Genomic DNA, 13,785 nt, shown 5'->3' with positions numbered 1-13,785 from the left:
TTATGAATAAAACATCACAGGCTTTTCTTATCTCTTATCTTCACAGTATTTACTAGCTTGTTATAGTGCTAAAATATTCTACTACTTAAAGATCAGACATTTTCTCAGTTGTTCAAAGTTGTTTGGTTCTTTAATTTCAAAGAAACACATTTAAAAGCTTTGTATGTTTTGTTTTGTTTTTCACTCATCACTCTTTGAATCTCATATTGCCAGCCCATGCACTTGAGTAAAATACATAGATACACATTTAAAAAAAATAATAAAAACAGGCAGGACAGGGCCATGTTTACCATTACATTTTAGAGTTCTGAGGAAACAAATTGTTTTATCATTAAAGCAAAATGTATTACTAATTACCAAGGTTTTCAAATTTTGTGGTCTTAAAAAATGGAAGATGCAACAATTATTCCAACAAATGGTTTGAACTGAATGTAGAAAGGTTAGTTAAGCACACAAACTCTTTAATTATAGAAACATGTGTCAGTATGTGAAAAAATCTGGTTTGGCATTGTGCTTCTACTACATGTGATAAACCACTTGCACTTGTGTACCATGATGGATGCTGGTTTTTGAAGTGGTCATTCATACTAAGTTGAACCTTACATTATCACTTTACCATGAAAAGCAGAGTGTCCATGGTTTCAAAAAAAAGGAATTTCTAAATGTGATCAACCATTCAATCTGGAATTCGTCGATTACTCTTGCAAACAAAGATTTCACCAGATTCTCCGGAGAAATGATATGATACTGTACATGATTTTTCAGACAGACACAGTGAACCCAGGGTTTTTTTTGCTTGTTTTTCTTATTTTTATTTTGTTTTGTGTTTTTTAAACCCTTTTCTATTTTATAAAAATTGGCCCAGGTAAAATTAAACTTTAAAGCATGTATACATTTCTTCACTCTATCACAGTCTATTTTGATTTCATACCCAAAGCAACCAGTTTTCTCACCATCATTTATCATTTCATCATTCACTATGATAGTTAAAAGTATCAGACTTATTTGCCTTTTAAAAAGACCATTCTCCTTGTTAACTAAAGATACACAAAGAAAATCGGTAGCAACACTGTAGGCATCAGTTGTTATGATGTTTGCTGGTCAATATAACAGGGGACTGAACGCTTACGCATGCAAAATACTATTGATGTTACAATGCTACATTTGTTTTTTGTTTTTGTTTCCATGTGTTTGTGTGAGTGTGTTTGCACCAGTGTGATAAAACACTAAGCCAACTGAATTGGGAGCACTCGCTGTTGGCTGTTGGTTGTTGGTTTGGACAGCCTGCCATTCCTCTCTGTCACTGTGGGCATTCAGGTGTTCAGCCACTGGAATGGACAACACACACACACACACACACACACACACACACACACACACACACCACCTCTACCACCACCTTCTCTCTCTATCAGTCACACACGCACACACATATACACACACACACACAAAAAAAATATCCACACAAACAAGTAAACACATTTGGGCAGACAATCACAAAATCACACTGCAGCTACATGCACCAGCAAACACACAGGGATGTTTTCAAATATAAACAATGTGGTCACATCTAAATATATTCAGACACACAAACGGGGCTCTTTTGCAGTGAGCCGTTCAGTATTCCAACATATTCAAGAGGTTCTGCTGTAGGCCGAGTGTAAAAAGAGAAGACTAAAAAGGACAGGTCTTGTTCTCCTGGTCAAACACATTCTTAAGTAAAAGCACAAACAGGTGTCCCAATCTACCCTTCTTATGATGGACAGAGAAACAAGACAACATGATAGCACTATCACAGAGAAGTCCAGCTCCTAAATAATGGCATCTACTCAGTGGTTAAGATCAGAGCTAAAGTAAATGCTTAACACACGTATCAACCCACCACATTACCATACTTGTTCAACTTCACCATTTGGCACCAAATTAAAAATTGTTAGCAAACTCTAAAGAAACAACCTTTTTCTTTTTTTCTACCCTCCTTCATTGTTGTTTATCCTGTTGTTCTGATGTTTATGCTTTTTGAAACCCTGCTTTGGAGCTAAAGGGATGTTTTACAGTCATCTCTATTTATAGAAACGAAACTGTCTCTAGACAGAGATTTGTCTCTGTCTAGATTTATCTACCTCGAATGATGTCTTCGTTTGTTCGGGGCCCACGAGACTAATTAGTGGGTGATTAAAATGGAGAAGGAAAATGGGAAAAAACAGAAAAAAAAAATTAGATTTTGAAAAAGAGCTAAAAACAGCAGGCAGAGAATTAAAAAAAGAAATCTGCATTGTGTTCTGATTGTCAAGTTTACTCCCCCCACTGGGATGTTTCCCCACTATGGAGCAGGTGTCCTCTCATGCTATTATATAATCATGTGCTGCTAGCATGTAGATGATTGAAGAAGGTCTTTTTACACTGCTTGGCTACTCAAAATTGTTAAATAATGGTTAAAAAAATGTTATCTTTTTGCCACACACTCGCAGCAGATCTGAACTGCATGCTTACACCAAAAAGACACTGTACTGTTTCAGAATCAATTTTAGTTTCATTATAGAGGTAGCGCTAAGAGAGGGAACATTAAATGAGGCTTGAGTTATAATGTTCTTGCCCACCAACTTATCATCTTTATTAGGAAGACACATTCTCATTTAAATATTTGAATGGATACAACACTTTTTTTCTGCATAGTGCAAACAGCGATACCCTTACATTTAAAGTCTTACAAACTGACTTAACACTTTCTGTTCTACAGTATCTGCTCAAACCTCCAGTATCTGTAGGGATGACAGCTTTGTAATAATAATGGGAGCAAAATATGATCGATAGCTGGTTAGACAGTAGCTATGAATTGTAGTTTAGAGGCTCAACAATCATCGCTCATCTCACTTACTCACTGGCAGCTGGCAAAGATTCCCACATACTGATTCATCATAACACACCATGACTTTTCAGATGTTCAATATTCAAGTTGAACAATTTTTATTATTACAGTATATCTTTCTTAACCCTGAACAAAACACTCAACTCAGAATTCTGTAGAGTTTGTCCATTAGTATTTCAAAGGCTTGAGCAGCTCTGTCACAAAGATGTCACCAACGTCCTGAAATGGAATCTACTATTCTAATAATATGATGATTTGGTTTTAACATGCAGCTCCATAAATTGACAGAACTGCTCATCAAACGCCGTTTATGTAGTTATTTAGAAGCTGAAAGCTGTACTGAGACAGATATAACACTGAGACAGAATCCACATAGTCCCATATGCAAAATGTGTAAATGCAGTGCTCTGCAAAATAAGAGTAATGTTATTTTGGTTGTCATTATGTGTGCATCTTTGTGAGTAAGATCTGTAAAGTACACTGTGGTTTCCCTTTTGTTTCTTTCTCTGTCATTATGTTTGCCTCTCTCTCCACTTAAATTGTCTTCCAGCCCCATTCTTACTCTTCCAATATTGTTGATTTCTTTTTTTCCTCCCTCCCTCTCTCCCCTTCTCTCTGGCATGCTGCCTCCCGCTGAGTCAGTATCTGTCAATCAAGAAGCCGACACTGTTAAACACCGCCAACACCAACAGCAGACTTAAAATCCTTTCTCTCTCTCGCTCTCTCTCATCATGAGGAGATAGATTGAAAGCTTCATGGAAAGAGACTTTGCTGGCAATGTGGCCTCTTTTTTTAAAACTCTTTGAAAACCACCAAAAAAGATGGTGAGAGACTAAACTGTTTTCTGGAATGCTTTTTAGCTCGGTAGCATATCACACAACATAAAGAAATCATTATGATTGGCTGTGATTTGCCAAATATATATTTCAGTGTATAACCCTAACCCTTTCATGTGTTTTTTGTGAGCAATAAATTGCATAAAAATGTTGCATTTTGATGAGGGTAGAAGAAGAAAATACCACCAGTATTAACATAGTTGAATTAAGCACTTTTTGAAGGAAATGAAACAGTTGTTTATTGATAAAACATAAATATATGAAAAAAGTAGCAAGTAGTCATTTATCCTGCAAGCTAGTTTACCACCACAAAAACAAGTCAACTCACATTATCACTGTCACACAGTCATGATCTCTACTGAAGGGACATCATATTTCAGTAAAGATCAGTAACATGGTAAGTTTAGGCTAAGGATTCTGTGTGTGTGTCTGTGTGTGGCATTACAGTCCAGAAGATAATCGCCGTGACTTTGAGAAAGGGACAAAAAAAAAAACTGTTTCTGTTTCCCACTGTGTTATTTCTAAGAGGGGGTATAACAATGGTGTAGACCGCTCTGTGTGAATGAGATAGCGACACTTAGAGAAGAAAATACAACGAGGAATAACAAGAGGGAGAGAAAGACAATTTCCAAGGGCAGTCATACTGTGAGAGATGTGATGGACGCCTTCTGTAAGTGCATCACATGCTTGTGCGTGTGTGTGAGTGTGTGTGTAAATCTTCTGGTGACAGAATCAGCACACAGGCTTTATGACCCCGTTCAGGGCCTCCTCTATCATTACCCCACCATCCACCCCCACTACACATTAGCACATGCTCACACACACGTCCCTCATGTTGCCCAGCCTTCATGCTTTTGGAACTTTCGGCAAGTGTAAGCAAGCTTTCTCCCCAGCTTTTACCTTTAGAATGTTCCTTTTAAAAGAGCACAATAATTCGATTACTTTTGTCAATTTCATCATGACTTTGATAGAAAAGCAAAATAAATACAGGCCAAATCAGCAAAGAGGCATATACAGAATAAAAAAGGGAATAACACAAAATGCATCTGATTATTCTTTATGATGCATGCATTAGTCACTGATGACTAATGCATCATTTTTTAAAACTACACTCAGAATGATATGTCCTAGTAGCTACTTTTTGTTCTATCATTTCATTTCATTGGATTTTGTTTTGTTTTGTTTTTTGGATTTTTGCCCGTTTTCCAAAAATCTTTCAAATTAGCAACTTATAAAAAATAATAACTGATGAGTTTGATTTGCAACTGACATAAATTGTTAGGCAAGTGCATTGTTACATTACAGTGTTAACACATTTAAACTCACAACTTTAAACTGCACAAATTTATCCCTTGCATGTTACCTAAAGTAGTAGTTAGACCATAAAACTTAAAAGTATGTACTAGACATGTTTAGTATTAGCATGAAGCATAATTCACTGTATCTTGTTCTTCTACGCTGGTCGTACCATTACTTAAACCTCATTCGTTTTTGAACACCAACTACAATAACCCCCCACAAACACACACACACACACATCTCTGTTGCTGTTATTCACTGTATTACAGTACTTGCGTTTCTTTATGCCTTCTATCCTAATTGAGTTGTGTGTTGTCAGCAGCTCCACTCAAAGCTCCCTTTGATGCTTTTGACCAAAGAGTGTATGTGTGACTGATGTATGTGATGAATGTCCAGCAGTCTCTCATGTCCAAGTCCCTCTATGGCGCACTCATACATCAACCTCTGAGCCCTGCACCATATAATGGAATGAGGACAGACTAGCTTACAAAGTGGGGATGAAAAGGAGAATGAGAAAAGAGTTTGGCGATATGGAAATTAGTGAGAGGGAGACAGACAATTGACTGTACGATTCCCTGTCTTTCATTTCTTTATCTTTTGTTTTATTGTCTAAAAAAAACATCTTTAGCGCCTCACTGAAAATCTGTTTTCTACTCTGAACACACTGTTCAAGTACTTTACACAGCACTTTCAACTCTTTCATTTCTATAGGGCTAAATGCTGTTAGTCATTTTCTTTTGCCAAGTTGTTAATCTTTATTGGATTACCCTGTCTAGTCTCCATCAACCTAATAGCCTTTTTTTTCAGGCAGCACGGTAACATGGCAGTTAGCACTGCACGAACCTGTGTGTGATTTCCCATTTGGCCAGGGCCTTTGTGCGTGGAATATGTGTGTTCTTCACACAACTGCAGGGGTAGTCGGCTTCCTCCAACAGTCTAAACATGTGCAGTTAGTGGGCTTAAGTTAATTGGTGATTCTACATTGGGAGCAGGTGTGAATTTAGGTGTGAATGGTGGTCTGTCACTCTGTGTTAGCTCTGCGACAGACTGGCAACCTGTCCAGGGTGTACCTTGCCTCTCACTCCTCTCCCTGCCACCCTAAATTGCACAAGTGGAAGAAAATCAAGGAATTGGTGGATGTTACTCTTTCTCACTCCCCTTTTTTCAGAGAAAATCACAAGACATATTAATTAAAAATTCATTCTTGAAAAGGTAAACTTTTAAATGATATGTTATATTGAAGCCTACAAATCTGCAGTACATACTGTTCTCTGGTATTTGCTGGCACAAAGTCAGACTTGGTTGCTTTCTGATGCTTTGACAGTGTGTGAACATCAAATCCCTGTTTACCCTTTCAATCTCGCACTGACTTGACTTTGAAAAGGTCTCTCCTTCTGCTTCTGAAACCGTATGAAAATGTATTATTTTTGCAGGTTTTCAATGGATTTCATTGTAATTTAAATAAAACTTATGACCACTTTAACTCCATAATTAAGCCAAAACTCTACACACATACAGTAGTGTGCAAAAGTGCACACATACATAAAACACACAGGAATAAGAAATAAAAAAGAAATAAGTACAAAGAACTGAGCTAAACCCCTGAGCACTTTGTTATGATGTGTTACTTGGCCATAAATCTCCAGTACTTTATAAAAGTTAGGAACCATGCCTCATTTCTTTATAATTTGCTTCCAAGGAGCCAGAAAGAGGCCTTGAGCAACAGTTCTCTAGGCTTCCTGAAGGTCTTTCAAAGTTTTTCAAAGGACATTGGCTGTTTTTTCCACTCATTTTCAGTCCAGTACCAGAACATTTTCATTTCAGTTTGTTGTTTAATATTGACCTATGAATCAGTGAATCATGAAAAAGACACCAAACTCAAGAGCAGCTTCGTGGGTAACTTGGCAAAGAAGCTGTTCATTTTAGGAACTAGAAACTGTGTGACCTGGGGTAGGAAGAGACGGAGTCCCCCCTGGTTGCCTCTACAGCATAGCTAAGAAAGGTTAAAATGTTTTAATATCAAGCTTTATGTGAGTAAAACTGACCAGAGTGCTAAAACAGAGCTTTTCTATATTATCTAATAATAAAGCATTTTTATTCTTAATCAAATAAAAATAAAAATATAAGTTTGATCAATATATAAATGAGAAATGTACTTTGAGTAGTGAAAAAGGATGGGCATGAAAGCGACACACTGGAGCCACTAACTGCAGAGAATGTTTGACCTACACAATGTATGGTTTAATACAAGTTTAAAATAAATGCAAATAAATAAATATATACATTTATATATCTATAAAATATATAAATAAATAAATGATGATTGACAAACACAGAGTTTAAAAAAATAAAAGTACTCCTCAGTATTTGAATTGCAAAGGGATTATGTTATAATAAATGTTGATGTAAAAATGTCCAAAATGTGAAGATGGGACATCCGGTGAAGGAAGGGGAAGAATGGGTGAGCAGGTATAAAGTGGGATGTAAAAGAGATTTGGGATTCTTCCCTTTTATCCTCTGCGAGATGAGTGTTTCAGAAGATTGGATCTAAGAGGTTCACAGTTGAAAATTCCAGCAGAGACGCTAGAGGGGGAACAGAAGTCCAACCTGTGAACCTGTAAATTGAGTTTGGAATTTTTTGCTTTTCATCTGCTCATTTTATGCCGTGTTAGATGATTAATTCAGAAGGATTTTGATTTACATCATACTTCCACTGGATGGCCAGCTGCTTTCGTGTTGGGTGATTATCATCAACTCGGAATACAGGGATAAGGACATCTTTGGATCCAGATATGCTCATCCTTTCTCAAACCTCTTCTGACCAAAGATAAGAAGAAACTCTGTGATTTTTACAATTTCCTTGTGCTTTTTTGCCCAGATGATTTCTAGGTGGTTAGTACTGGAGGAGTCCCCTCACCCACATTGGCTCACACTGACTGTGCCTATTGGGTAAGATTAACAGGATCGGGATTAGGACTTTTTTTTTTAATCAACTTCCTGTATTGGGGTCAAAAACTTATCACTAAAATATGCATCAGTAAGGGGATTCCTAAGATTTTAATAGCCAAAATCTTGACATATTTTTGCATGGTGGGACGTATGTCCTTAAAAACTTTTAGGAAACTGGAGGGAAAAATCTGCCAACAGTCGATGAAATGTATCTGAAAGTTATGTTATTAAGAAATACGGGGAAAATTTTTCCAGCAAAGACCTGACACAAGCCCTGAGGGATGCATCTGGCCTTCAGTTGATACTTTGATTTGCTGTAGCTTCATCAGTAATGATCTCAGTGGAAGGGTTGCTGTCAAGAAGCCATTGTTAAAGAATGCAAACAGGGTGAAAAGGGTGATGTCAAATTAGACAAGAACTGGACTGAAAATCAGTGGCAGACTGTGGATCAAATCATCATCAGTATGAGGAGAGAGGTAAAACAGTGAGCATCTACAGCCACCGATTTAAAAGCAGTGAAGGCTCTGTCGTGGTTTGGGGCTTCATTTCAGCCAGTGATGCCATGAATCTTGTCAAAATTGACAGAATTACAAATGCAGAAAAGCATGGCCAGATTTTGATCCACCATGTAAAGCTTATTTTCAGTTTTCCTAGAAAAATATTAATGAGGGGTGGCTCAAGACTTTTGCAGAATAGTGTATATTAAATGAAAATAATATAATAAATATCATTGCCTAACCTTATTATATCATTGTTTTACATGCCCATTCCCAAAATAATGTGTTATACAAGTTTAATTAATTAGATAAAGATCTCATTAAGTTGTTCAGACCTAGTTCAGACCTTTGTAAGATGGTCATCGGTCCTTCTGCAGTAATAGTTCATGTTATATAGTAGTTTTGTTTGGGACATACATGAATTTAATTAACATTAACCATTTAAATAAGAACCTTTCCATAATGACATACAGTTAAATCCTAAATCAGTGGAAGCTTGGATAAAAATAATTTACACAGCACAGTACAAAAATAAAGTACACAGCAGTGCAAGTACAGAGCTGTAAGCATAAATGTATGAAATCTCAATCTGTGTTAATATTAACCATCTTTTGTAAGATAAAAATAGTCATAGTCATCATCAAACATGATTGAAATAGTGCATGAAAAATGTGATTACTGGATGAAGTGAAAATATTTAGCTAATAATCAATTAATTAATCAATGCATAGACATATGGCATTATACCTGCTTTTAATCTGCACCTATATCAACTAAAATTTTAAAAAAATAAAGGTTTCTTAGCTTCTTACACAAATGGGAACACACACACACACAGACACACACACAAATACACTTGTTTCTATAAGCGGCAAACAGATGCCTCTTTCCCAGGATGCATTGACCTGTGGCTGCTGTTACCATGGTGATATGATTTATTAATTAGAGTACTGTTTGATTGGCTTGTTAAAGGACAAATCTAATGAGGTACTTGTAAATGAGAGAGGTGGAAGTGATTTATCACTGATGCCAATCACCTTCACACAAAAACACACAGTTGAGATAATCTTTGCTCAGAGACATGAACACGGACACAAAAAGTCGCACACACGCCACTTAAAGAGTGTTAACCTTGTACTCCGGCAAGGTGTTCTTGTTTGCGTCTGAGTTCACTGCGCATGAACCAGGTTCCCGTCTACTACAGCAGGATCTCGCACCCAGAGCACAGCAGTTTAAATAGAACTAAATGGTGAAGTGTGGCGGAGAAAAGTAGTGAGTTGTGATTAACTGCAGGAGAAGAAAAATTAGAGGAACTGTTAAATAATTTTTATTTTTTTTTATTTATTTTTTTGTCAGAGCAGAGTTACACATTGGTGCAGTGGCCACACAGCAAGAAGGTTACTATTTTGAAGTTCCTGGTTGTCTGGGCTCTGTCTGTGTTTGCATGTTCTCCTTGTGCCTCCAGGCTCTCTGCTGCTTGTTAGGATAATTGGTGATTAAATTGGTCATAGGTGTGAATGTAAGAGTCTGTGGTTGTCTGTCTCTCTGTGTTAGTCCTGTGATGGCCTGTCAACATATCTATAGGGACTACTGTGGCTCTCACTGCCTGTCAGTAGCTGGGACAGGCTCCAGCCAGTTGCCACTGTATTGGATAGGAAGAAAATGGATGGATGAAAGTTTAATAAGTTTAATAATACATGGCAAGCTGGTACATGCTTTTTTTCTTAATTAATAATATACTAATAATGTGTGTGATTAATTCATAAATGGCCATGCTTATTGAGTGGCATCTTAAAGCTGAACCAATGCACCAATTCATTTCAGACCATGTTTGAAATGACAAATCCACAAAAAATTCCTAAAGAGTTTAATAATATATGAAATATGTAAATGAATTAAGTTGCATTGCCAAAAGTAAAAAAGCTCACACTCATGTGACCTCTTTGCAACAAGCTGTAAACTACTGACACAGAACAATTGTAGATGCCTACTCTTTACATGAAATGTGCAATAATATAAATGCTTGACTTATATTACAGATGAAAAGTGTTTAAAAACATTTCACCTTTTAGTGAATTTGGATAGGAGAGAGGAGGTAAAGGTCGGAGTAAATCAGAACTATCTTGAAAACAAGTCATTTTTTTGCTGCTTGTATATACAGAAACATACACACAATGATACCAAGACACATATGCAAAAATCATTGAATCATATCTCAGTAAGTATCATTGTACTTGAGTGAGTATCAAAAATACTAGAAAATATTAAGCGTCAGAGAGATGTCCTAGGATTGACATAAAATAAACCTTCTGACATTTTATTTTTCCCCTTCGGCAATCTATTGTGGAAAAACATGTAGGTGGTATGAATATACTTAGGATAATCTAAAAGCATCAGGGTAAGTAAAAAAGAGGAGAATGTAAAGGAAGAAGATACAAAGATGCTGTGAAAAAGAAAAATCTCCCTTTCACGTCCTGGGGTAGTATGTGTGCAGTCCTCTATCAAAGGCCTGGGAGTTTGGTCCTGCGCAGTATCTTAGGTGTTCTAAGGACTGCACTCTTCTGGGCATAGAGCTCTGATGTTGTACCTAGAATCTGCTAAAGCCACTCTTCCAGTTTTAAGGTTACTGCTCCTAATGCTCCTATTACCACTGGGACCACTTTGGACTTCACCTTCCACATCTACTCAATTGTTCCTTCAGCCCCCGGCACTTTTTTTTGTGCTCCTTTATCCTGATGTTGATGTCCTCTGGGATTACCTCAACTATCACAACTGCAATTTTCTGCCCCTTCTTAGCCACCACTATGTCTGGTTTTCAGTGGGCCATATTCTTGATGTATTAGTGGATACTTCAAATCTCAGTCTGGACTGAGGTTCTGCCACTTGTTAATTCTTACCCTCTCTCTTTCTGTTTCTCAGGATCCTGGTAGGTGATGACTTGAAGAGTTTTCATGTCTTAATATAAGTGGCATACATCTCTTCTTGTTGTTCACATTGGCCTGTGGGATATCCAGGTACTTGTAGCTGTCCTACATCTGCTATTCTGCCTTTTGGCAACTCCATCCCTTCAATCTGGATCACCTTCCCTCTGTTCTGCAACAATTCAGCCATACTTTTCCAGTCTGGATGACATCCCGATATCTTCACTGTATCACTTCTAAATCTGCTCTTAGAATGTATATATATATATATATATATATATATATATATATATATATATATTAAACTAAACTGCATACAGAATATGGGGAAAATAAAAATATAAAAAACAAAAAAGTAGTGAGTATTGCAACGTGAAAGATAACTCTTCAACTCTACTGCAGCGCTGTCAGGGCAGAAAATGCACATGACTGTTTTTGTGTGTGTGTGTATATGTCAGCCATGTGATCTAAGGTCTTCAGTGTCACTACACTGCCACTGCTGTGATAGCAACCCATTCATCATCTGAGCATCTGGTGCCCTTGCAATAACACACACACATACACACATGCAATCACACGCATGCAAGCACAGGGAAAAACAGCCACACAAACTACTTCCTAAATTTCTTTTCTTTGCCGCTTTGTGCCATTTATCCCCTATGCTCTCTTTGTTGATCATTTATTTTGGTATTTCTTGTTTTTCTCTCCGTTACTTTTCTTTCCTCCGTTTTTAATGTTCTCCTGTGACTTTTTTTCTCCATCCTCCTCAATCCATCCAAAATATCCCTTTCAGCTTTCCTGTTCATCTTACCTGCCTGCTTTTCTCCATTTTTTCATCAATAATCTTCTGACAGAGCACAACATGCATTACCACATAAATAAATTCAGTTGAAAAAGTTGACAACACATGCTCTCGGCAGGTAGGTATCTGAAAAAGGAAATGAAAAATGATCATTTCTGAATAATAAAACCAAGAATTATTAATATATTTAAGGTAAAATAATTAATTAAATAAATAAAAATACCCTGCAGATTTTTTTTTTGAAAACCTATTATATCCTACTGGTTTCTAATAGTAATTTTTAAATGATTAGCTCTGTCTGGTTTTGGAAGAACTTGTGCATGTATTGTGCCTAAAGGACACATAATCCTAACAGGAAAAACACTGAATGTCAAATAATTTATAAGACATAAAAGAAACAAGAAAGTTTGTCGCTGATCAATATGTAAGGAATTCACATAGCTAACTGAAACCAGTGCTAATATAAGACAATACTAAAGAAATACTCCTCTACTCTATACCTGTATGAGTTTATTCCTATGGCAATGAGTTAAGGAGTAGTTTAACATTACTGTCTACTCAAACTCTTGTTATATATGTAATAAATAGTAGTGGAGTTTTTGAAGGACCTTATATTCAGGTGACATCTGGCTAAATGTTTAATACTGTCACAATGTCCCCTGTTGCCAAAATATAGCACTAAATAAGTGTTTTTGCAGAATATTATGATGTCAATATGAAGCTGACCATCAACCCTTTGGATGGAAAATGTCATAAATTAATTATTTTGGGTGATATTTTTAAGCATTAGGATATGAATTTTTGAGTTATGGCCCAAATTTGCTTTGTGATGCTACGGCGATGCCTGCAAAGCTACTTTTTTTCACACCCCTAAATATCAGCATGTGTCAAATTGATAAGTTTAACTTTTGGTAATTGAAAATGTGTTTGACACACTGAAATGAAGGAGTCAACATTCAAAATTTGCCACATAAGAGCTGCTTGATCCAGACATTAAAAGTTCAAACTGTAATTGTAACATAGAAGTTATTTGGTGTGTGCCATCAATTAACCTATAGGTGAATTTGTCATTTTCTAGCTGTGGGATCAGCTATCTAGAAACCAAGCGAAAAAAGAACATCTGCTTGTACACCACTTGATGATACTAATAGAGGATGGAACAGCTTACATGTTTGTTACTGTTACTGTTTTTTTTCTAACCCAGGTGTCAAAACAGTGTCAGTCCCTGGTGATTTAGGAAGAAAATGCTTGCAGTATAAAGCCAAGCTGTTTGTTTTGAGCTGCTTAATGCTAGCCAAGCCATTAAAGAAGAAATCACCAAACGATCAATGCCATAAAATCTATATAAATATCTATCCTTAACAGGTCCGAGGCAGAGAGACAAACCACTCTTACATCCACAACACGGGAATGAACCTAATGATATAACCACATACATTGTTTCTCGTTTGTATTTTTTTTAGTTATGTGATAAAATGAGATTAACATTTAAAATGTGTGAAAACCTGACTACTTTGTTACATGTATGATGTGTAAAACACCAAAACTGGTGAAGTTTAAGTAAGAAAACAATTTCAAAAGTCCTTTTTGAGATGAACGAAATTGTCCAGTC

This window comes from Oreochromis aureus, linkage group 6 (assembly GCF_013358895.1).
Source record: "Oreochromis aureus strain Israel breed Guangdong linkage group 6, ZZ_aureus, whole genome shotgun sequence".
Taxonomy (NCBI): Eukaryota; Metazoa; Chordata; class Actinopteri; order Cichliformes; family Cichlidae; genus Oreochromis; species Oreochromis aureus.
This window is presented reverse-complemented; position numbering follows the sequence as displayed.